Source organism: Lissotriton helveticus, chromosome 11 (genome assembly GCF_964261635.1).
Source record: "Lissotriton helveticus chromosome 11, aLisHel1.1, whole genome shotgun sequence".
In the NCBI taxonomy this organism is placed as follows: domain Eukaryota; kingdom Metazoa; phylum Chordata; class Amphibia; order Caudata; family Salamandridae; genus Lissotriton; species Lissotriton helveticus.
Window position 1 is genome coordinate 829110211 of NC_136072.1, and position 25836 is coordinate 829136046.

Sequence of the window (25836 nt, forward strand, 5' to 3'; positions counted from 1 at the left end):
TGAGGGAACACCAGGTTGGGGACCTAGGCTGTCCTGTTAACCCAGTTGAGGAGGATCTCCTAGTGAGTAGAGGACCTGGGGCGTCTGTAACCAGAGCTCCTGTGGTTCTAGAGTCTGGCAGTACCGCTCCGATAGGGAGGGTACAGGAGTCCAGAGTGAGGAGTGATTGGGGGAGTTCCCCAGTGGAAGGACCAGTGGGTCAGGGACTACCCAGTTGGGCTAGGTTCCCGTGTAGTGACCATGGTAACACCACTTCTGGTCTGGGGGATCGTCACGCACTGTCAGGTGGACAGAGGGCGGGAGATCTGCGCCAGACAGACAGTCACGCAACAGATGTGACATTTGTTAGCCTCAGGGGGATTGCGTGTGAATCCCCAGAAGTCCTGGAGTGCCAGGCAATTGTTCCACCGAAGGTTCTAGACCAGAGGTTGGGAGGCCAGGTTCAGGATCAGCCTGACCTGAAGGGTAGGACGACTGTAACCAGTGTCCTGACCGGTTCTTCGTCCAGAGGAACTTCTCCAGGTGGGAGAGGGCAGACCTCTGGAAGGGGGTGCAGAGGGTGGGAGAGCCCACCTCTGACCCCGGTGCAACCTGAGTGGATAAGTCCTGGGTTGGAATGGCGTTCTAGGGGTACCCCTCGCAGAGGGAGGAGGAACCCTAGGAGAAGAGGTAGGGGGAGGAGAGCCTTCCCTGAGACTCCTGGTCCGCCTGAGGTTGTAGGCCCTAGGCTGGAGTACCAGTGGCAGTCTAGTCCTGTCTTGCAGACAGGAAGAGTGGAGAATGGCTCCTATGTGCCAGGGGTTACTACCCCCCGCTCTGCGAATTGGCATGGACCAGTGGCACCTGGGTGGCCCAGGGCCTGGTCCTGGCCGCGGACAACTTGGGAGTACCAGTGGGGTAGCCCAGTTGGTCCAGACAGTGTGTTTAGAAGGAATCCCATGGGTTCACCGTGGCATAGAACAGGAGGGTGTCCCTGCAGTTGCGGGCCCGCGTCCGTGTTCTATCGCCCCAAGCAGGGAAGTCCATCACGGTGGTGATTGTTCTCCCCTGCGTTTTGGCTGGAAGGGGGTTATGTTGGACTTTGGCCCTTAGGGCAGGTTCACCCCTAGACTTTTTGCTTGAAATGGTGACCTGGAGATGGTGATTTTGGGATTCTGCGCACTTTCACTGTGTCCCAGTGGAAAGTGCGTGCGCACTCTGAGTGCATGTGCTGAGCTAGGCCTGCCCGCCCATAGGAATGCATGGGGAATGTATGTGTCCCTGGTAGTTCCTGATGCGTGGGGTGTACAGGCTTGAGTCTGGTATGTGTGAACTCGTGAGAGTGAATGCTGCGAGATGGTGTATGCAGCATGTATGTGTCTAGTAGCGAAGCGCCATTTCTAGACATGGCTGTACGTGTGCTGTGAGGGTGCTGGCGTGTGATTGGCTGGAGCTGGCTGGCATGCCAGGCTCCAGGAAGTCTGGATGGGTCTGCCCGGTGGTGAGTGGGAGATTAGCATGAGTGATGTGTGGGAGGAGTGTACCTGTGTCCTGGATGGGCTGGGTTTTCCCCACACAATGCTGGCTCCGCCCCCCTGTGGTGTGTCTAATGACCCAAGCCCTGCCAGTGAATAGAGAGGGTGGTTGAGGTAAACAGGGTACTCAAGAACCAGCTGCGACTGGTTCCGCCCCCACTCTACACCCTTGAACAAAGGAATGCACTGTATAAAAATGGGGCTGTGTCCCTGTGGAAAAGTAAATTTTGCCATGTTCTGTGTCCCTACGCGTCCTCCATCATATGTTATATGTGCATGATTAATATGCATATGTTATTCCCCATGTTTGATTAAAGACGCAATTACAGTTGTGTCCACCTCTAGTATGCCAGTTTCCAGTTCTCGTGAATACTACGAATATTAGGCCTATGTAAAGCTACGCTGCCACGTTTCTCAGTGTGCACGTTATTCCATTGTAAAGTCCCCGTTTCTAGGCCTCAAAAGGGCCCGGACACCAGATTCAGCTCCTGTCTCCTGTCTCCTGAAGCCCCGCGGAGGAGTGATACAACCCCCACCTGTATCCTCGACCCTTCACCTACTGCCTGCCTCGCAGTGCCCGGTTCAGCTTGGCCCTGCCTCTGAGTCTGCCAAGAGTATGTTATGATTCCAGATTATCAGTTCAGTCCTCCTCCTCTGCATTCCTAAGCTACTGAATCGCATCAATAGTTACCGTCATTGTCTAGCCTTTACGGCCCCATGTTAGAGAAATACTGTATTAATGGTCATTTAATATTCTTCATCACGCACTACATGTAGAATAATGCATGGTCCAGTCTTAGTGTCTGTTAGCCTTTCCCCTCCTGACTTCTAGTTTATATCAACATGTTCCCTAAACATCAGATACTAGATACTGCTTAGGTACATGTCGCCCTGACTCTCCAGACTTCAGTCTCTGCTCCTAGCACAGAGTTCGAAGCCCCCAGCTTCTCCTAGTGATACGTCATTGCCAGTTTGCGCGCACCATCAGGTTAGAGGTCCCGGCTCCTCAGGTAGCCCCCTCCATGGTTTCCGCCCCATTCATGACATATTCTGTTACGTTTGCATCACATGTCTATGTATACGCCCTGTTACACCTCTTTTCACCCTTATCTTTCGCGACTGCTACGCGTCACGCCTCTTGCTCCACCCACTGCTACGCCTATTGCAATGTAATGCTATGTGTTTGCGCTATGTATATATGCTCATGTACTGTTATTAAAAAGTTATCCGTCATTCCCGATCCTGTCCCCGGCAGCTGCCATCCTATTCCCGTGCAGGTCGTCCTGTTCCTGTCCTTATGCTGTATTAAACCTGCAAAACTCCTACTACCTCGAATCTTGACTCTTATTTATTGAGCTATCTGTTATTCATTTATTCATTCAAAAATAGGGTATTATTTATTTATTTACCACATAATGGCGCCCGAATAGGGACTTGCCCTTTCCCCACGCGTCGGTGAAGCCACGCCGACCCCCTGACCCTCTGCAGTCGTGACGGAACTCTTCTGCGCACCGGCAGATATTTCTGCTTCAAGTATCCCTCAGGCCCACGGAGGAGACGGAGGAGGCGGTCCAGCATCCAGACGAGACGGTGGAGGAACGCGGCGAGTCCCGACCAGAGCCCAAGCCGAGAGTCCAAGGTCCGAGGTATCCGGAGGTCCACCCGTAACTGAAGTCCGAAGTTCGTCGTCCGTCGTCGTAGCAGTCCAGTCCAGTCCGAGGCCTTCCGTTCTTGCTGCCCGGTGAGTACCGTTACTGGGGTGGTATCTAGACAGGGTCAATCTAATTGACTCTGGTCTGTGGGTTGGTGGTACACAGACTCACAAACGAAGTGTCCACTTCGGTGGATGCGGGTCCTGAACGTGTCTCTTTATGAGACCGGTAAGTTTCGTACTGTTTCAGCAGTGCATCTGGTTTCTGTTCTAGTCAGTTCTGTTCTCGAGAAAATTCATGTATTCTGTGTTCCGTATTCCAGGGAATATTCTGTCCGAACTGTTATGTTATAATGTTCTTCATGTATTTTAATGTCGTGGTATGAATGGGGAATAAGTATCGTGTTCATTGTGTATTGTATTGTGTCTAGATTACAGTCCAGTCATGCCCTTGTTTTCTAAGTTACGTCAGTTAAAAACTAGAAAGGGTCTGCTGGAAGCAGCAGTTCCAGTTCCGCCTAGGGACAGTCCAGGTCATTTTATGTATCAGAAGCATGGCATAAGCGCCATATTGTATCTAGATTTATGGGTAAAGTATACCAAACAGTTAGAAGAAAAGTATAGATGGCCCGTATCGGGCACATGGGATGCCGAGTGCATCATGCGAGTAGAAGAAGCATTATGGAAAAAGAAAGCCAGACAGTCACAGAAAGATGCCATCGAGTTATGGCGCAAAGAAGCTCATAAAAGAACCGAAAAAGAAATCAGAAAGTCAGAATTAAGTAGAGAATCCTCAGAACGAGCACAAGAAAAAGAGTTAATCGAGATAGATGAACGAATTAGAACTGAACAATCAGAGAGACAGAGGAATGCTCTTATTAAGGGTATGTATCCTCTTCTTGCCGAGGGCTTGCCAAAAGCGACCCCGGAGGCATCCAGTAACTTTCCGCCACCATTAGTTCCGACCAAGCTACGTCACAAACCGACCGCAGCTGATATTTTTATTTCGTCCTATTTGGACGACACAGTCCCAGAATATGCAAATCCTGTTCGCGCTCCGCCAGTCCCTGTAGATCAGGCACTTCCCGCTCCTCCAGACACCGGAGTACCTGTTACGGTACCCCCGGTCCAGCCCGCCATACAAGTTCAGCCTACATTTCCATTTCCCACTCTGCCAGGACGAAGAGCATCAGTAGACGACTCTAGTTTAGGGGCCGCAGGAGGAGGTCCTCCTCAGACCCCGCCGCCACACAAGCGTTTAACAACAGCCGAATTACATATGCAAGCGTCACAGCGTACGCCCAGACATCAGTCTGTAGCAGAAATAAGAAAAGCCCTTAATGAATGCGGCTATGATCCAGTCCCAGGCGAGGATAATATGGTTTTATATTCATTACGTGTAAGAAGGGTGGCCGAGTATCTAGTCACCCTACCGAATATGAAAGAAGACCTAGACAGAATATATCGTTTCATCCGTACAGGGGATGATCCAGAAAGCATTGGCGAGGCCATGTCTCAAAGGAAAGCTGAGACCCAGCTCATGATATTAAAGTTTCTGATCAATTGTCTAATAAGAGAACAAGATTACCCGTCCAAAGATCAAGCCGAAATGAGAACCCTGACAAAGTGGAGTGATAATATAGCCGAGGGTAAGCACAGAACCATGAGTGCTATGGACAGTATGTACAAGAAAATTCGTAAAGAAATAATAAGGTTACACGATCAACGTAAAGCAGCACAAGTAAGCGAGAAAGAAAGTAACTCTGATACTGAAGAGGTAGAGGACGAGAATCCCGACAGAATAGCGTATGTAGGAAAATCTAGATTTCCAGATCGTCATTTACGCCTAGAACACAAGTCTACTTTCCATCATCCAGCACCAGAACAAGGTTCTCTAGAACAAGTATTCCAAGCTACCGATCACATTCTGAAATCACGAATCGGTTACAGTGAGTTGAGTACCATGCATGAACAAGAACTAGTCCGATCAGCAGTCCGATGGATTACTGATTCTACCACTTTTCCAGACGAAATAGTGGCACAAATGTTTCTGAAAATGCCCCCAGCCGAGCAACGACTGGCGGGTATGTATATGATTCAGCACCTCATTACATTGTATGAGGGTCAGCACTCTGATCCAGGCCCGTTACATGATATCCTGAACGAGTTACTCCAGTATAGATGGAAAGGTTTAGGTACCGATTTAATTAGTGTCGTTCTAGAACAACGTCACAAATATAGAACGTTTTTGAACCCGCATTTTGTTCATGTCTCACCCCCAGAAAGTAAACAATTTTACATGGAGAGACAGAATCCGTTACGAGAAGTCCACCCAGTTAGAGGAACGGGTGGCGAACTAGAACGAGTGTTTGTTTACACTCCGATTACAAAGATGGAACTCCTAGAGATGAAAAAATTAATTCCCTGTCATGATAAAGATCCAGCAGGGTTCCATCGAGAATTAAAAGACATGCTCCGTATGGGAGAATACACGTATCCAGATATAATTAAAATGTTAAAAGTTCTGTTGCCCGCAGGGGTGTATGAAAAGCTCAAGGAAAAAGAATGGGAGGTGGGAGAGAAAAAGATCGATTGGGCAGTTCTAGAAGCTGAAGATAAGGCACGAGTACCAGGTACCGGTCTTGGAGCGAAATGTAAAGAATTACCAGAATTATTAATACAAGTTTTACCCAGATTATTGACAACTAGAAAAGAAGACTGGGATGCAATCTCAGCCTGTAAACAGAAACAAGACGAAGATATTAGTGATTTTTATTCTAGATTTGAGAAATGTTTTAGCATCAACAGTGGCCTCAAGACAAGTAGTGAGTCATACCCTCATCTTTTTGTTACTAAATTAGTCGAGAATTCAAGTCCACAAATTAAAAATCGAGTTTTGAAAGTCGAAAGTACCTGGCAAGCTAATACCCCGTCCCAGATGTTACAGATGCTCCAATACCACCAGAATAGAATCAGGGAAGAGCAAGACCACGAAAGGAAGCGTATGAAATACACGAAAATGAAAGTACTAGTTGCACAATCTGTTCCTCAAGACAGTCAGAAGAGGGGTCCAAATCAAGCCAGTCATCCTGCAGCTCCCGTTAAAGGGAACTGCAATTATTGTAAACAGCCAGGTCATTTTATAAACGAGTGTGCAGTTCTGAAACATAACATAGCTACCGGTAAGACTAAAGAAAGACCACGTCCGCCTAGACAAGAACAAGTTTCACAGACTCCTCAGCCACAGAATGCACCACAGACAGTTACAGCACCGCAGCCCATCGCTGCAACACAGCATGTTACACAGCAGATGTACCAGTATGCACAGTCTGAGTATCCAGAGTACCAGCAGTATTCATGAAACAGCCTAGAGAGGGAGGTAGGCTTGCCTCTCATCGAGATACCTGTAGATCAAGAAGGTCCCTATGTTCATAGTCAAGTACTAGGGAAAGATAGAAAGTTTTTGATTGATACAGGGGCAAGTAGGACCACAATTAGTCACGCCGAAGTTCCAGGGGCTCCGCTCTCAGGCTCTAGAAATGTTTCCCTTGGATTTTCAGGAAAACCTATCGTAAATGAAATATCAAAGCCAGTTACTCTAGAAGTAGGTCCATTGTCCCGTACTACTGATCTGTTACTTACTAAGTCATGTCCAGAAAACCTATTAGGCATTAAAACACTGAAAGAGTTAGGTGCAGTTATATGTTGTTCCCCAGAGGGAATACGTCTGTTCCTACGTGACTTCAAGGGTCACTATGTATTACGAGATTTTGATCCAAGATTGTCTAATGTTCCGCAGCATTTATGGGCGCAAGGTCCAACTGATGTAGGGTATATGCAAATCACACCACATCGTGTGACTCTCAAGCCAGGTGTAGTGTTACCACGAATCAGACAGTACAGATTGCCACCTGAGGCTGTAGCAGCCTTATCCAAAATTATTGACGAGCTCATCGCTCAAGGAGTAGTTGTAGAAACTGACTCCAATGTATGCAATTCTCCGATCATTCCAGTCATGAAACGTACTGATCCAAATGCACCCCCAGTATATCGATTAGTGATTGACCTACGGGAACTTAATAAATGTATTATTCCTCAGTACCCAGTTGTCCCAGACATTTCATCACTATTGACAGCCATTGATTCCGAAGCCACATTTTTCACTGTCATAGACCTCAAGAACGCGTTTTTCAGCGTTCCCATTCATCCAGACAGCCAGTTTCTTTTCGGATTCTGTTTAAATGGAAGGAGCTATATGTTCACACGAGCTCCTCAAGGTTTCACAGAAAGTCCTAGTATTTACAGTCAAGCACTTAAGAGACAACTTGATAATGTTCACATGCCAACTGACACTGCCCTGCTCCAGTATGTTGATGATCTACTGATCACAGCCCGTTCTGAACGTGATTGCGAGCGAGCATCCCTTACAGTCTTGTATTTCCTAGCCGAGATGGGGCACAAGGTGTCCCCTTCTAAGCTTCAATTCTGTGTCCAGCAAGTGGTATACTTAGGACACTTACTGTCCAAGAGGGGTAGGCAGTTGACACCAGACCGTATCCAGTTAATAGCGAGTCTTCCTCAGCCCAAGACCCAGAAGGAGGTACGTGTTTTTATCGGCCTTACTTCTTATTGTAGACAATGGATTCCTCAGTATGCATTTCTAGCCAAACCACTGATACAGTTAACGACACAGGAGGCAGCCGTATCGACTGTCCTCCCTTGGACATCTGAACATACACTCAGTTTCAATGAGTTAAAGAAAGCCCTATGTCAAGCTCCAGTTCTAGCTACACCAAACTACAGTAAGCCTTTTACACTTTTCGTCACTGAACGTGAAGGTACAGCATTATCTGTTCTCACACAAGATCAAGCAGGACAATACAAGCCATGTGCTTATTTTTCGAGTCCATTAGATCCAGTAACCCAGGCTCTGCCTGCGTGCCTCAAGTCAGTTGCAGCCACAGCACTAGCTATCAGACAAAGTGATTCCATAGTCTTAGGACACTCCCTGACAGTACAAGTTCCACACTCCGTGGAAGTTCTTTTAAACCGAACACAGACTCAGCATTTGACAATTGCACGTTTAACAGGTTATGAATTGACACTGTTCCAGCCACACATAGAAATCAGACGCTGCAACGTTTTAAATCCTGCTACATTGTTACCATCAGTTACTTTAAGTCCGGACACACATGACTGTGTGGAAGTAGTTAACATTACGACAAAGCCAAGACAAGATCTGACAGATATTCCGTTACCAGACCCCGACCTGACACTTTATGTGGATGGTTCATGCATGAGAACAAGTACAGGAGAACTAGTCGCCGCGTATGCAGTGACTACTGACACCGAAGTTATTGAGACACACCGTATTGACACCCTGTCCGCTCAAGCAGCAGAGCTAGTTGCTCTGACACAAGCCTGCATACACGCTAAGAACCGGAAAGTTAATGTTTACACAGATTCACGCTACGCATTCGGAGTTGTACACGACTTTGGAGTGCTCTGGCAGGAGAGAGGTTTCATGACTTCTCATGGAACCAAGATTCAGCATGGTCTCCTTATTCAAGCTCTGTTAGATGCCATACATTTACCGACATCCATTGCTATCATGAAATGCAAGGCACATACGAAAGTCACTGACATTATTTCCCAGGGTAACGATCTAGCAGATCGCACAGCCAAGCTTACAGCACAGACTCCAGACATTCCAGTTAACATGACACACACTCCAGATCCGACTACATGCATGACAGTTAAGGACCCTACACAAGATGTCATAGATATCCAGTTACATGCTACTCCTGAAGAAATCAAGAAATGGTCCGAACAAGGAGGGGTCCAGACAGATGAAGGATGGTTAACGAAGGGTAGAGCCACATGGTTTCTCCCCGACTCTATGGTTCAAGTCATTATCAATACCGCACATAGTCCAGCACATTTAGGAGAAAAAGCTATGCTAGACAGTATCCAGAACATTTGGTTCAACAAGCATTTACGAGCTGCAGCCAAGCAGAAAGTCCGTACCTGTATGATATGTTGTCAGTTTAATCCAGGTAAAAGTGTCCCGGTGGAACAAGGTGGATTCCAGCCTCCTGACCACCCTTTTGAAGTCCTCCAGATGGATTATATTCAGATGGAGCGATGTCGAGGTTTCAAGTATGTCCTTGTAGTTGTATGCGCTTTGTCCAGGTGGACAGAAGCATATCCAGTCCCAGATTACACAGCTGCGACCACTGCCAAGCAGTTGGTTCGTGAGTTCTTCCCCCGTTATGGACTCCCTAGAGTCGTATATTCTGACAACGGCCAGCCATTCTCATCTGAGTTGATGAAACACGTTTCCCTATTGTTAGGGTACCAGTGGAAGTTCCATTGTGTACGCCATCCTGAAGCAGCCGGTCTCGTAGAGAGACATAACCAGACTCTGAAAATCCGCATCGCCAAAGTATGCAAAGAGAAAGGTGTGGACTGGCTAGTAGCTCTGCCAGTTGCCTTGTTCTATATGCGCATGGTCGCACATTCCAGATCAGGTCTGTCCCCGTATGAGGTCGTTTTCGGCCGCCCCCCTAACATGTGGGGTACTCCTAGACCCCGAAGTATTACCGATGTTTCAAGTAATATGCTGACAGATTACCTAGCTTCCTTGATGTCTGCCCTCAACTCTTGTCGTTCACAGGTTGCCGCCGCATTTCCAGACAATACCGAGGTGGCACCGCATGAAATCGTTCCAGGATCCATGGTCCTTGTCCGGAATTTTGACCGCTCAAGTCCGCTGGAGCCTCGTTGGAAGGAGCCCCGACAGGTCCTCCTCGCCACCCGTACAGCCGTGAAGTTGGAAGGTCGCAAAGGCTGGGTGCACCTTTCGCACGTGAAAAAGTTTAATGGACTGAAACCGGTCTCAAAGAACATTTCCCAGGATTCGAAGGATTGCCAAAGTACTATTCTTAAGGACTGTCCCGCAAAAGACATTGCTACAAACCCTCCCCTGTTAGAGAAAACTCCGCAGCAGGAGTATAAGTTGAAACTCCGGTCTAGTAAAATAAGTCAGCCAGTTTGATTGTCTAAGTCCTCCCCTAGGTGAAACGGTTAGACTGTTTCTGACATGTATAAAATAGACCCCCATAGTGAGAGAGTTAGTCAAAACTCAATCCGATGTATCATTTTTCTATGTTTCATATTATTTCTCAGCATTATGATTTCCTGCACCAGTTATGCATTTTACCTGTATTTTCTAGTTTCTCATGTAAATACGTCTTCTAATGTTACAGTAGAGCACACGTTTAGTGATCTGCCTCCTCATGAACTCTCTTACCGCCTCGCTATGCGAAATAATTCTTTTATCCGCATGCTACATTACTCACACCAAACCAGCAATGCCACTAATTGTTGGGTGTGTGGTCGACTCCCCCCTTTCCAGACACCGAAGGGAGTTCTGCCACTCTTTCCTTATCCTTTTTCACATAATGGTTCGTGTGGAGCATGGTCCACGTTAACGTCGTCCTCAACAGATATGTCTTTTCTTAACAGTACATGTTTTCCAGACAAGCAAGGTCTTCCCCACAGAATCGGGTTAGATCTAGAAAATGAAGTTTACAATTTAGGTAATTATTCTTCGAATTTCATGGTCCTGAATGTTCAGTCTGATACTACCCCAGACTTACCTGCAATTTCAGTACTACCAGTCAAAGGCGAATTATGTGTCCGAAATAATGGTTCCGTACACGTAGGACATAGTGATTGTACTACTATTGTCAAGTATAGTGACAGTGGGAAATCTATCTTCAAAGCTTCACGTCATTCTTATTTTATTTGTGGTCAAACTGCATATGTTCGTCTGCCCCTCGATTGGGAGGGAACCTGTTACATTGCCTTCCTACTGCCACCAGTTTTCCTAGCCCCATCTGATTGTCATAGAAACACACATCTAGTACGCATTAGACATAGAAGGGAGTACGCATTAGACATAGAAGGGAGTCCCCAATTGTCGATTATACTGAAACTGCTCTAGAACAGTATACAGATTTCAATAGAGGTTTCTTTTTCTTTATAGGACCTATCCAGAATAGTAAACTAATCCGCAGGTTAACCAGAACCCTTGAAGCTGTAGTAAATGAGACTGCCTCTGCTCTAGGTAACTTAACCGAAGAGCAATCTGCTATGAGATTTGTAGTTTTGCAAAATCGTCTCGTCCTTGACGTCATATTGGCCGATAGGGGCGGGGCCTGTAGAGTCATCGGATCTAGTTGCTGCATTTTCATTCCAAATAACACGCCGTCTGTTTATTCAGCTATAACCAGACTCCATAAAATTGCCCATCTGTTACACCAAGATCCAGGCACCTGGACATGGTCCGGTTGGTTCTGGAATATAATTTCCGCCTGGGGATGGAAAGTCTTGTCCTTTCTAGGTATTGCAGTAGCGATTATATTCAGCTGCTGCCTCTGTATACAATGTGGCCCTGCGATTTGCGGCATTTGTGCTACCTCTTGTATTCCTAGTCCCAAGCCCCGTTCTAAATCCCGTTCCAAGAAAATTCGAGACGAGCAAATGATACTGTATGAAATGATAGATGGTATCATGAATATTGATGTTTCCTGAAGGAAACGTAGTGACAAGGAGGGAATGTGGAAAAGTAAATTTTGCCATGTTCTGTGTCCCTACGCGTCCTCCATCATATGTTATATGTGCATGATTAATATGCATATGTTATTCCCCATGTTTGATTAAAGACGCAATTACAGTTGTGTCCACCTCTAGTATGCCAGTTTCCAGTTCTCGTGAATACTACGAATATTAGGCCTATGTAAAGCTACGCTGCCACGTTTCTCAGTGTGCACGTTATTCCATTGTAAAGTCCCCGTTTCTAGGCCTCAAAAGGGCCCGGACACCAGATTCAGCTCCTGTCTCCTGTCTCCTGAAGCCCCGCGGAGGAGTGATACAACCCCCACCTGTATCCTCGACCCTTCACCTACTGCCTGCCTCGCAGTGCCCGGTTCAGCTTGGCCCTGCCTCTGAGTCTGCCAAGAGTATGTTATGATTCCAGATTATCAGTTCAGTCCTCCTCCTCTGCATTCCTAAGCTACTGAATCGCATCAATAGTTACCGTCATTGTCTAGCCTTTACGGCCCCATGTTAGAGAAATACTGTATTAATGGTCATTTAATATTCTTCATCACGCACTACATGTAGAATAATGCATGGTCCAGTCTTAGTGTCTGTTAGCCTTTCCCCTCCTGACTTCTAGTTTATATCAACATGTTCCCTAAACATCAGATACTAGATACTGCTTAGGTACATGTCGCCCTGACTCTCCAGACTTCAGTCTCTGCTCCTAGCACAGAGTTCGAAGCCCCCAGCTTCTCCTAGTGATACGTCATTGCCAGTTTGCGCGCACCATCAGGTTAGAGGTCCCGGCTCCTCAGGTAGCCCCCTCCATGGTTTCCGCCCCATTCATGACATATTCTGTTACGTTTGCATCACATGTCTATGTATACGCCCTGTTACACCTCTTTTCACCCTTATCTTTCGCGACTGCTACGCGTCACGCCTCTTGCTCCACCCACTGCTACGCCTATTGCAATGTAATGCTATGTGTTTGCGCTATGTATATATGCTCATGTACTGTTATTAAAAAGTTATCCGTCATTCCCGATCCTGTCCCCGGCAGCTGCCATCCTATTCCCGTGCAGGTCGTCCTGTTCCTGTCCTTATGCTGTATTAAACCTGCAAAACTCCTACTACCTCGAATCTTGACTCTTATTTATTGAGCTATCTGTTATTCATTTATTCATTCAAAAATAGGGTATTATTTATTTATTTACCACATCCCCACAGAAGTTGTTCTCTTCCAGGATCCTGAGGGGGCTGTTGTTGCTGCTGCTGGGCCAGAGGACCGCCACTTGGGCTGTCTCCCTGCCTGGAGACCCAGTGTGCTGGCTCTAGGCCCAGCTTTGCCCCTTGCCTGCCTACAAGGACTTTTTCTGGGTCCTTTCCTGATTTATAGCGCTAGGAGCGCTTGGCTTTTCCCTCTAGCGCTTGAGAGCGCTTTGTTTCGTCCTAGCGCTGGGAGCGCTGTGGTTTGTGCCCACTAGCGCTTGAGAGCGCTTTATATTGACCCCGAGGCGCTTGGGAGCGCTTTCGTAAGGCAGGTGCCCACCCTGCATTTTTGCTGCTCTAGCGGCTGCCCACGCCGCATATTTGCATGATTTATTTCCGGTTTTATTGATCTACGAGGGAGCCCACTCCTCGGATCATCTGGGAAGCCGCCTGCCTGCCTAGAAGCGAGCCGCCGCGCTGCCCGCGGCGACCCGGAAGTGGTGAGGCGGCCGACCAATCACAGTGCGGCCCCGGAGAGGCCGACCGGAAGTCCCGCCCCGCTGCCGCGACCCGGAAGTCAGGCAGGCCGGGGGCAAGACGAGAAGCAGCCTGCCGAGGAGAGCCCCGGGACCAGCGGGAGAGACCCGCCGTCGCTGGAGAGCCCAGCGCGAACCCGGTGAGTGCAGGTGCCTGCAGAGGAGGGGGGGAGCGTCGGGACACATTGCCGGTGTCCGCCCCGCCCCCTCTCTGTAGCGCGACCTCGCGCCTGTAGTCAGTAAGAGCCAGAGAGGCTCTGGGGGCATTTTCTATTGGCGAGCCTTGCGAGGCTCGATTGCCAGCCCCGCGTCCCGAGCCTAAGAGAGGCTCCAACGAGAGAGAGCACCTCAGCGCTCCTGTTGAGTCACGAGGGGCCCCGGGGGCACCAGTTGAGTTAGAGCCCAGCGAGGCTCTTGGCAAACTTCATCCCTTTGGGTCCCCAGAGAGGGGGACCCCACAGCCCAGCGAGGCTGCACCTTTTTGTTGCTGGAGCCCTGAGAGGCTCAGCAGCCCCCCCTTACTGGTCAGAGAGCCTAAGAGAGGCTCACCAGTGCCACAGTGGTGGTTCTTGAGCCCAGAGAGGCTCCAACTTTGCCCTAACTTTCCCTGCACCAGTTGCCCAGCACTTTGTGGGCAACTGCTACGTTTAGGCCCCTGACATTGGGACACAGGGACAGTCACAGGTGGTGACTTACGTGAGTTGGCGCAATTGTTCATTTTGCTTACACCTCTGAATGTATTGTGATGCATCATGTGTTTTCCTCTTTACACCTCTGAATGAATGTTATGCATTGCATCATGTGTTTTCCTCTTACACCCCTACAGGTATTGTGATACATAGGTGGTTGTTTTCTCCCTAGTACAGGTGGTGCTAGTGAGGTCCTGGTTACCAGTAATTACTGGTTGTGTGCTATTTTGTGCTATATCCTATGTACTAAGTGCTATTTCTGAAAGTGCTACTTCTGATTCCTGACAGTGGTCCAGGTGGCCCTGTCTTGTAAATATCCCCCCCTGTAAATTCTGCCCGTGCCTCTGGCACATTGTAAAGTGTGTGTTTTATCTAATGTGTTTTGGTGTAATACAAAGGCTATTTTTATATAACCTTGTGTGGAGTTTCCTTTGTGGTGGGCCTTTGGTTGTTGTTGCTGGGGTGCGTGCGCAAATACTTAACCTACATCGCCTCCAAGTTTAGCCTTGCTGCTCGCGCCACGTTACCTAGAGGGTGAGTAGGGGTTATCTTGGCGTGTAACTCCCTTGCCCTGACTTGGGTGTGGTGGTCTCTGACTGACTTTGGCGAAAGCCCTGACCAGCCGGGGATCCCATTTCCAACAGATGATTAGCAGTTATTTTGGTTCTGTCACTGCCGGCGCTGGAAGGGGCAATGGGTTGTGCAAGCTGTCCCTGGCCTCCTGACGAGGACCCTGGCACCTATTGTGTTGTACACATTAAGCACTACAGCCAGACCTATTGACTGTGCTAATGCTTGATATTTCAGTGTTTTCCTTGGCCAGCGGAATACCTTCTAGGCCACGCCGCTTTCCTTGCGTGATAAACATTCATGACATGGGCTTCATGCTAGAATATAGCAAGCAAAATGAAGCTTTTAAGGCATTGATAAAAATGTCCATTCTATCCCTCTTAGGGTATTACAAGAAAATTAAGAGATGATATTATGACGACCAAGGGTTTTCCTTTTCCCAAGAAAATAAAATGCTTATAGAATTACAATGTATGTCCTAGTGGTGTTTTTGTTTATTATTTTAGTGCTGCGATGCTTTTCATAACATGAACTGCTCACTGAAAACTAAGTTAAGCTCAAACGAAGCAAAAACGTTGCATTCTGACACAGTGCTAACTAAAACATGCTCAATTGTTAATTGTGGTCAATAAACATTATACTCATGAATGTGACTGAGCATATGTCGGGTGTTGTGATAATAAACTGCCTTTTACGAATTGCATACAGGACATAAGTTTGAATCACAGACATGGCATCTCGGCCTTTCATTCTTCTGCGACCCCTAAAATGAGTAGCACTGAATTGACTAATAGGCACGATTATGGTGCTGAAAATAAACAGAAAATCTGCTATCGCATGTGCTACATAAATCACTGATGATTATTCCAATTTTCGATTCCTTATTCTATGTGTCAATGATCTGCGACTGCAATTATGTTTGCAAACCATTGACAGGTAACCGATACTTCAAAAGGCACTGGTAACCCATTTGCAAAAGGCAGCTGCGGCCCATGCAGGTAAGAACGGTGGGAGGTGGGGCCAGGTTGGGGAAGGGGGATTTCGACAGATGACGCTGAGGGAAAATTATTTATTTATTTACATATTCCCTTGTGCTCGACTGTCACACACCCCCACCCTCCAACCCAGCCCCACTGCCAGGCTGTCAAAAGGTATCCCTTCTCCTTTGTGAACGGTGGGAACATCATTTTTAAGAAGTAGGTAGTGGGCTATTTGACCACTCCTTACTCTTACGACAGTTTGTGAAACTTTTTTTTCTTAAACGTATTACTTATCCTTTAAGGAAAATTGGCTTCATACTTTAGTTAAAGACATTTACAGACAAGACATTTACAGGCAAGGTGATCTGCTGAGCCCCACCCTTGTGATGGGTAGTGAAACATAGTGGATTGCAATTTCAGAACCTACTGCATTAAAATTTATGAGGTAGGTTGAATTGTGACCCACTGTGATTCAAATTCAAATTTATTTTATTTAGCATAGTTACTTAAAACCATCGCTACAAAATATCTCATTACAAATTAAAACCGGTTAAAAGACATTATAACCAAATGGTATTTACAGTACATTAAAAGAATAGGCAATTGTTATAACAGCGTCAATCTTTTTTCTTGTCAGCTGTATTGCTGTTCTGACAGCATTTTCTTCTCAACTTGTCTTAAAAATTTTACATAGCGACAATTAAGCTGCGTGTGCTCGGGTGCAAAACATGCTAACACAGCTTGTCTCCGTGTGCCAATGCCTCTCTGGTTAAAAAGTGGTTTTAGAACTATCCGAGAGTACATTTGTTGTCGCTCGTTAGGGCCTACCCTGCTACCTCCACACACTGAGTGTTATGTATGTATCTGTATCACAATGATGCAAGCAAGAGTTGATTTACTTTATATTTCATTTCATTTTTCGTAATTGTCTATCAATAACTGATTCAAGTAATATCTGTGATGGAAGAGTTATTGTATTGTCTTTCCCTTTGTTTTCTACTTCAATAAAAACGACTTGAAATAAAAAAAAAAGTGGTTTTAGAAGCTGTCTCCTTTTCTCTGTTAGATCTTTACATGTGCAGAGGAGATGCAGCATATCTTCTTGCAATGTCCCACATAAACGGCAATTAGAATCAGATTGGTTTTTCAGCCAATGTGGAAAGTGCTTGGTGCATGGCAACAAGCCTAATCTGTATTTTAAAAATTGAATTTTTGTATGTTTGGCAAAACCCAAAGCTAGATACTTTTGTGCAGCCAGAGAGGAATAGGTACCCAGGATCATCCAGCCATGCGACCTCCTTGTTAGGGCTGCCTTGTCTTCGATCTAAGATTCATTCCGTACTATTTTCTTTGTTAGTTTTTTAAGGAGGCAATGACTTGTGGGAGTTGCCCAAAGTTCGGTAAGACCCAGAGTTGACACGCTTGTTGCTAAATATTTTGCCGCTGGTGATGACTTTTTCTGTTGTAGCTCAGTCCACAAGTGCCAGTTTAGGGTACCTGGTTTGGATTTCCTTACTTTGTCCCAGAAAATGACTATCACACCTTTCCTTGCAATGGTCTGTTTTTGCACACCAAACTCGAGCCGAATTTGTGCTGGAGAGACTTGTGTTGGGAGACCAAAGATTATTCTGTACACTTTTGCAACCATAGCATCCAAGAGCTTCGAATCCCTCCCCCTCTGTGCCTCGCTCCCACTGTGATTCTGTATTTGGCAAATCAATCTATCACTACATGGTTAGGTTTGCAAAATACAGTGTATTTGGTAAAAGTTGGTGCATACGTTGCAACCACTTTTATCAAATGCATTTGTTTGCCATAAGGTCCTCGTTCCCTAAGTTCAGCAATGGAAGAATACACTATTGCACCTGTTTTGTATCTGTTATCAGGTTATACTGTTGCAGCCTGGGCCTTATTTATTTTTGGCCAGGCCCTCACTTGCTGCCTATGTTGTTTTTGGTCTGTTTGAGTAATGTAAGGCTAGTGGTTCAACAATACAGATTCAATGCTGTACCTTTTGTTGTGAACTGTTTGACTTTCTTTTCTCCAATATTTTTCAGAAAGTGCTGCTCGGCCTGACCTTGTGCTTTACATCCTTGGGATTTTCCAGTGCAGAATGTTTCCGTATATATCACAACATCACCTCTCATGAAGGTAAATCTGTACTGTTTATTCGCTGTAAGTCACTGTACAGCTCCTGCATTTATTATGTCCCCTTTCTCCATAGTAGTGGCACTTCAATCCCTACTTGGTTAGGCTGCCACATAAGTGTTAGTTTTTTTAAGGAACGTGGACTCTGAATGCTAGAACTGACTATGTAGGTGACAGGATCCTTAGAATGGAGACCTTGCCTTCAACAACTTCTCATCATCAAAACTCTTTGCGCTAAAGGCTGAGCGAGAATGTATGAGTTGCTTAAGAAGCCCGATTCTGATATAGGTTTAGAGTGATAAAATATGAAGGGATGGCTGGGAATTTAGCAGAGAAATCTCAGTCAGCCAAGGGAATATATGCTCAGACCAGTGGTGGCTCCTCCACTAAGGCGGAGGAGTGTCGCCTCACTGACTTCAGTAGCAAAAAGAAAATGATAACGTATTGTTATCATTTTCTTTTTAGTGAGTGGGCTTTCAGGGCAGGGCGGGGCGGGGCTGGCCAAAACAGGGAGAGGAGTGGTTTGCGCTCCTAACCACTCTTCAAGTGTGCAAGACTCCTCTTACCAGGGAGAAAATAGTTTCTGGCAACTATCGAACATGACAACCCTGCCCCCTCAGGGCTCATGAAAACAGTACAGTACTTTTCGCTCAGTCACTTGTGCTCATTTTGTCTCAGAGAGAAACACAGAATAAACTATTGGGACGTTTTCAATAAGCATTTATTGAACCAGCTTCATTCTAGTGTAAAATACGTGTGCTGCAATAGCCATAAGACAGAAACAGATATATACAGTTCTGAGCACCAACAGAGTAAATAGATGGTAGAATTCTAAGACAGTGCTAAAACAATGAATTTATGCAGGCATATAAACACACGTGCATAATACTGTGTACTCCTACATTGCTAACACTAACTAAATGTACCTAAATGAACCTAGCATGTATGTAGGTGTATCGCCAAGAATCCCCATAGGTTAAAACCAACCCCATTACCTGAAGTGGGAGAACCAAGGACCCCGTCTTGGTCTCGAGATGGACACCCCGCATGGGATGCCAGACCACTGCGTGCTGGAGTATCTGCGTGCAGGAACCTCAGCATCTCATGTCAGAATGGAAATCTTTCTTCTCCGCCTGCCCTAGCAAAGATATGGCGCTTATATACTCAAAAGGTACACTCAGGGGTTCTACCTTGCTGTGACATGTCGACTGAGGATGACTATAGTGATGAACCTTATACACAGTTATTTTACAGAAGATGGTAATCCTGCTCTGATTCTGAGAATCCTCATGCATAATAAACTAGGCTAGTGTTCGGGAAAAACCACACATTTATGCAGCACCTAACTAGGTAAAAGGTCAGCATCAAAACCGTTATGTAGTACAATGGCAGGGTAAATGCAGGTGAAAGGTTAGATAACTACCCCGGCCTATATTGGGGTACATTGCTAATCATAACCGTCCCATAGCATGGAATAACACGGTTAAGGTGGGAGGGAAATACGGATGCCTATCAGACGTCAGAAAACAAAAGGATGCTCTCCTACCGGAGCCCAGTCTACAGGGGCGAGCCCTGCTAATATGGCAGATTTAAATGCGTTCATGGAACGGAACACTAGCCCATCCTCCACCAGGCTGGATAGAAAATTCAAGACTTGTACCACACGGGATCCAGACCCCATCGCAGACACCAATTAACCCATCTTGGCCAGGATGAACGGTAATGTTTGGAGGTACTGTCTGCCCAGGCCTTGGCCAGGAGGAACTCAGCATGGTGTGGAAGTCCTGGGAGCCTCCAGCATTGCCTGTAACCTGCCATGCCATCATCTGGAGGGATGGAGGGAACCCCTGCTACCAGCCAATGTAGCAACTGATCCAAAGCCTGGCGAATGTGTGGAAACAGGGGAATCTAATTGGAGAATCCCAGGTAAGTTCCAGAAGAACTGGAAACCACACTTGCAGCCTCCAAATGGGGGTGATCAAGACCACCTCCACCACTTACCAACGGATCTGAGCCGATGCCCTGGTGATCACCGAGAAGGGGGGAAAAGTGTCCATCGCTGCCACCTGAGGCACTGGCCTCCAGCTGAAGAACCTTGGGAGCTGATGATTGAGGCGAGGACCTGAACAGGTTGGTGGAAAGGGGCCCCATGCACTGGCAATCCACCGGAAGACCAGATGACCCAGTTTCCATAAGCTGAAGTCTTAGAGATGCCTAGAATGCCAATCCGCTACTTGGTTGGCTTGACATGGAAGGTACTCCGCAGTGACTGAGATTTGATATCCGGGCAAAAATCCCCCAAATCCTTGGTCATGTCTGCTAGTACCCAGGAACAGGTTCCCCCAGGTGCTTGATGTATCTAACCGCTGAGACATTGTCCATCTTTAAGAAGATGCAGGACTGCATTCAATCTTTTAGTCCAACACTGTACCACGGATGACCCAACCAGGAGTTCCAGGCAATTGACGAGTAAGTCCTGGTCTTCTAATAACCAGCCCCCTCCTGCGGAGAAATACAGTGGGCACCCCAGCTGGATCGGCTGGCATCTGATTTGATTATCAAATCAGGAGTGGATCTGAAGATTGCCCACCCGTTCTATGCCTCCATATGGATGAGTCACTAACTGGTCTCTTCTCTGGCTTCGTCTGTCAGGGGCACCAATTCGGCATATGTCAGTCCTTTCTACAAGCGGTGTGTATTCAGACATTGCAGGGACCGATAGTGAAGAGGCCCCAGAAAAATTGCATGTCTAGACGAAGAGAGTAGGCTTACTAAGTTGGCAGTTTGCTTGAGGGAGGTGTGCAACTTGGCCAACATCTGTTGGAGTTTGTGCCTTATTTTCACCATTTTACGGGAGGGTAGGCTTCGCAATGTGGATGTGGAATCCACAATGAATCCTAAGAAGGTTGTCTTTGGGCAGAAGAGAGAAGAGATTGTGGACAGTAGATTATGTAGGAAAGTGCCCCTTTTTGCATGGTTGCCATCAGCTTTTTACCTGATGATTGATTCTCCTTGACTAAGTGGGCCCTGGGTACTTGCTAATCAAGTACCCAGAGCCTGTGTTCTTTTCCTAAAACTGTACCTCTGTACCCCCAATTGGCATCTCACTGGCCACATATAAGTTTCTTGTAAAAGGTATTATGGGTACCAAAGGCACTGTGACCAGGGAAGGCCTTCAAGGTCTGCAGCAAATATTGTGCCACCCGTAGAGGCCCAGGACCTTAACACACACTCACTGCCATTGCAAGCTGCGTGCTTTGGTGCAGGGAAAAGTGAAGAGTCGACATGGCACACATATCTGTTTGCCATGCCTACAACCCACTGCCTATGGTATAGGTGAGACACCCGTCTAGCTGGGTGCATTATGCCACTGGTGTGAGAAGCATTTTTAGTATACACGTATGTAAGTGTACACTTATGTAAGTGGAACTTTGCACCAATCCAGACAACCCTTATGATGATTTTAGTGGTCTTAAACAACCTTAGAAAGCTCCTTAATTGGTAGCTGTGGAGAGCAGCCTTCAGGCTTAGTCCAGAAGGAGTGTAAAGAAGCTTGTTTTACCACAACATTATCCCATAGGTAGAGAGTAAGTGAAAAAGACCCACATAGTGTATTTATAAAAAAATATGTATTTATTATAAGACACTCACTAGCACATACAGTTATCGCCTAGCCAGAGATATACACAATACACACAATTATTTGCAATAGAAACAAGTAAGTAGTACGAAATATCCAGTGGTCACCTGTGGGAGACCAAACCATGTACTAAAATAGTGGTATGCAAACCATGACTCAAGTCAAGAGTATACCCAGCAGACGTAGAAGTGCTGGGGACCCAGGGAACCACCCAACGTAAGTAACCAGGAGCCCCACGGAGTCCGTTTGCAGTGTGGGAACATGACCGCTGGATCAATGCAAGTCAATGGGTAAGTCGCAGTTGCAATTTTAAAGAAGATGAAGCCTTCTCAGTGGACCCTGAAGAAACCCAGTGGAAGACAGAAGTTTGGAGAGCCACCCCACCCATGGATACCTTAAGAATCGAGATACCTGCATCCGGGTGCATAGGTGTCGGAAACCGCTGTCAAACTCAGTGGAGGACATCAGGAAGATGCCGCTGCTGCAGAAGATAAAAATGTCCGGTGGAACCCAAAGGTGGATTCAAGATGAGAAGAACCTGGAAACAGTGGGGACAGAGTCTATGCCACTCAGGAGTGACCAGAAGGCACGGAAGACAAATGCCCACACATGTCGATTGTTGTGGGGAAGCTGCCAGTGACCTTGAAACTGCAGCTGCGTGGACCAGGCGATGCTATGGATGACCAGGAGCTGGATAAGAGCTATCCCATGTTGGATGTCGAGAGTTGAGGGGTCGGTGTCTGTCGGGAGCACCAACAAGCCTTGGCAACTGTTTCCAATGTGGAAGTTGATGAAGGTGCAATGGCGGGAACAGCAAGGTCCAGGAGACTCACCACAAGCAGGGGAGTCAGGGGAGGACCCAAGCAATCAGTGGAGGTCAAAGAATTCAAAGATGACCCTCAAGAGGACCCACAGGCCGGAGGCACTGGAGTCAAGAGACGACCTCGAGCAGCTCTCCAAAGATGCAAGCCCACGATGCTGGTGATGCGGTGAGGACAAAGATCTTGGTCACCGAAGATGCTTAAGGTTGGGGCCTACTTGGAGCCTGAAGATCTTGGTGGAAGGAAGCCAACAAGCCATTGCAACTACAAATCCACGCGGTGCACAGTGGTTCGGTTCCTGCGGCTCCGATGAGGGATACTAGACTCAAACTTGATGAGAGGGCAGGGCAGACCTCGAGAGGAACCACAACCTGTGTTGCAGAGCCTTTCAGAGTCCGTGGGAGCCCAGGATCAGCAAACCAGTCAGCTTAGTTGCAGTGCCTGCAGATGCAGGGAAATGACTCCTTCAGTTCAAGGGAGATTCCTTCAGGTGTCTTGGATGGCCACAGGCCTTGGAAGGGTCCTGTATGGTGCACAGGCAAGGACGTTGCAGCAGACAAGCAGGGCAAGGCGATCAGGAGTAGCTGGAGTCTTCCCTGTTGCAGCCTTAATGCCCAGAGCGAAGTCCAGATAGCCCAGAATGTGGAAGAAGAGGTGGTGTCGAAAATGTATCTTGTCCCACGACAAATCTAGGGACATACCCTTAGGTAAGCTCTTAAATACCTTAAGGAAAGGGTTGGGACCATACAGGGGTTCCTCCCTAAGGTGGGACTGAACAAGGGGAAGGATACTTCCCTGTCTTTTGTCCAGTTTTGTGCCAGAGTGGGAGGAAATGGCTCCCTGAACTGGTTTGAGCTGGACTATGCATGGGGGCACCAAGTGTGCCCTGCACGCAGACAATGTGGTGCTGGCAAACGCCCCCACCCTGCCCCAATACACTAAACTCCGTCTGGGAGGTGGTCACACCTCCCTGTGACAGGATACCTATTGTTCTGCCTTCCTCTGCCCAAGCTTGGCTCAGTAGCAGGAGGGCAGAAACATGTCTATTGCTAGCAGCAGCCCTAGGTTGCTGTCCAGGTCTGGATGACTGGTACCAGGAGCACTAAGGGCCTCCCAAAGGAGCTTTACGGTGCATGGAATCATACCTCCCGCATTGTTTAAGGTGTGGGGATATGATTCCAACATGTTTAATACCAAACATAATAGGATTTGTTACAGCCAGTTTCAAGATGGTCACTGCATAATGACGCTGAGCCCCTCTATGCGTCATATTGCTGTCTCACTTACAACCCGGGAGATTCCATGGGCTGTAGGGGTGTCATGCTCATTGCGGGGGCACCCTCACATGTAGAACCCAGCATCCTGCCTTCAGGAGTGTAAGGCCTGCTTTAGGGGTGACTTATAGGTTTTAAGTGCAGTGACCTTAGATATAGGTAAACCTATATCTTTTGTAGGTGGTGCTAGCATCCGCTTACACAGGCTGCAATGGCAGGCCTGTAGTTACAAGTTGAGTGGTCTCCCATGGATGGTTTAATACATGCTTCAGCTCATGCGGGACCCCTGGTGTACCTATGCCCTGGATACCTTAGTACCATATACTAGGGACTGATAATGTTGCACCAGTGTCCAATCTGGCATATACCTAAGCACCTTCAAAACCAACTTGGGGGAGAAAGCACAGAGACTGGGGTCCTGATTAGCAGGACCTCAGTGAGACTAGCCAGAAACAGCATCACATCAAGCAAAAGTAGGGCTAACCATTAAAGCAGATCCCATTTATTTCCCACAACAGGTGAGGGTACAATTGCATGAGCACTGTAACCCTACAGTTTCTAAGTTTATTCTTAGACATTGTAAGTACAGTAAAGCCATAACGAGTCTATGGTCATGTCATTACTAACTCCACAGTACCATAATGGCATTACTGAATTCTGGAAAGTATGGTTTCAAACTTCTCAGTCCATTAAACCCACACTGATGCCAGAGTGGGATTTAATTCCAAATGCACTCAAACGACCTACCTCTAGCATCCTGGCTGAGTGGCTGCTTGCCAGCTGCCACCCCCAGACCTGTGATTGGACCCCTGGGTGAAGAGCCTCCTGCTCTCGGATCTTGGAAAAAAGCACATCCTGGGCAGAGTGTCTCAGCCGCCTCCCTCAGGATGGGCAGGATTCACGAAGGGGAAGCTTCAAAGGCTTGCCACTATTGTGAGCTGACCCAGCCTTTTGCTGCTCCCAGCAACGAGCCCCCATTGGTTCTAACCCTCCACTTTGGGAGAGAGAATCGGCTGGATAACCAAGATAGGAGGAGAGGTGTGCGCACCTTTGCCAACTCCACCCCTCAGCTGAAGGAGGCGAGGCGAAGCACAACTCTCAGTCCCTGCCATCTTGAAGATGGGGGACTCAGCCAACCAGAGAGAGGCTTATACCCTCCTCCCACTGGAGGGTGACATAATAGGGAGTGTACCCACCCCAAGGAAGGGACCCATTGTTTCCAACCTGTACTTACCTGAAACACTCCTACATTTAGTATTTAGGGCAACCCCGAACCATGCCTCCTTAGACAAGCAAGAAGAAGAAGAGGAAGGACTGAAGAGCCGTCCTGAAGGAAGAAGGGGAGGTCACCAAATGCCTTTGCCCCAGCTCAGCTGGCCTGTCCTGACCTTGACCTGCTCCAGTGGAATCCCGGCATGGCCTGCAGCGTGCAGCCCCCAGAACCCAGAGGACCTGCCCGACCTTTCGTGCAAAGACTTTGTTTCCTGTGAGCACCGGACTTTCTCAAGAACCAGACTCCACTCCGTTCAAATCCGCAAATCTGCACTACATCGGTGGCCCAAGTTTGAGTGGCCCAACACCACGAGGAGGTCCCCCAGGCAAACCTGACCTGGGATCTAGTGATCCTGGCCTACCTCAAGCCTCCCAACGACGCCTGCAGCCTCTTTCTGAACTCTCCAACTGGTAGTCGCCTCCAGGAAGCCTCCCTGCACAAACCTGTAGTGTTTGTTCTGTCCAGAGATCTCCCATTGAAACCAACAGGGCACCCGATGCCAAATCAGCACACTGCATCTGGCCGCCCCTGTGCCACTTTGGGTGCACCTTGTGTGCTAACTCATAACCCCCTTTGCCCTGAGCTTAAACCTAGGAGCTTTGTTCCCTCAACCCTTTGGCTTGCCCCGGAGCAGCCACCAACTGATGGCCCCTAGCCTCATAGTCTAACATTGGGCCTCAGAACCTGGTCGCCTTAGCGCCGCTGAGGGTGCTCTGTGAGTTCATCCTTGACCCTGGGGGAACCTTTGTTCTAACCCCAGAAACTCAACCGTAAAGACCGATTGCTTACCTGCAAACAAATAACTACATTTTCCTTCATAGGATTTCATTGACTGTTTTTCCTCTGAAAACGTTCCAAGTGTTGAGTTGTGTTTGTATGGAAACCTAAGCAACTGTGTATTAATGTCAAAATACTTTACTTAAC

General features: G+C 47.4%; 1 long non-coding RNA gene across 1 annotated transcript in view; it reads left to right on the top strand.

Moving 5' to 3' along the window:
* The window catches only part of LOC144792119 (uncharacterized), a 486572-nt gene that overhangs the window by 131316 nt on the left and 329420 nt on the right, over nt 1–25836 (top strand). Inside the window, exon 2 of the long non-coding RNA XR_013602512.1 lies at nt 17814–17907. This is a non-coding gene — a long non-coding RNA (uncharacterized LOC144792119). The remainder of the gene's footprint in view (nt 1–17813; nt 17908–25836) is intronic.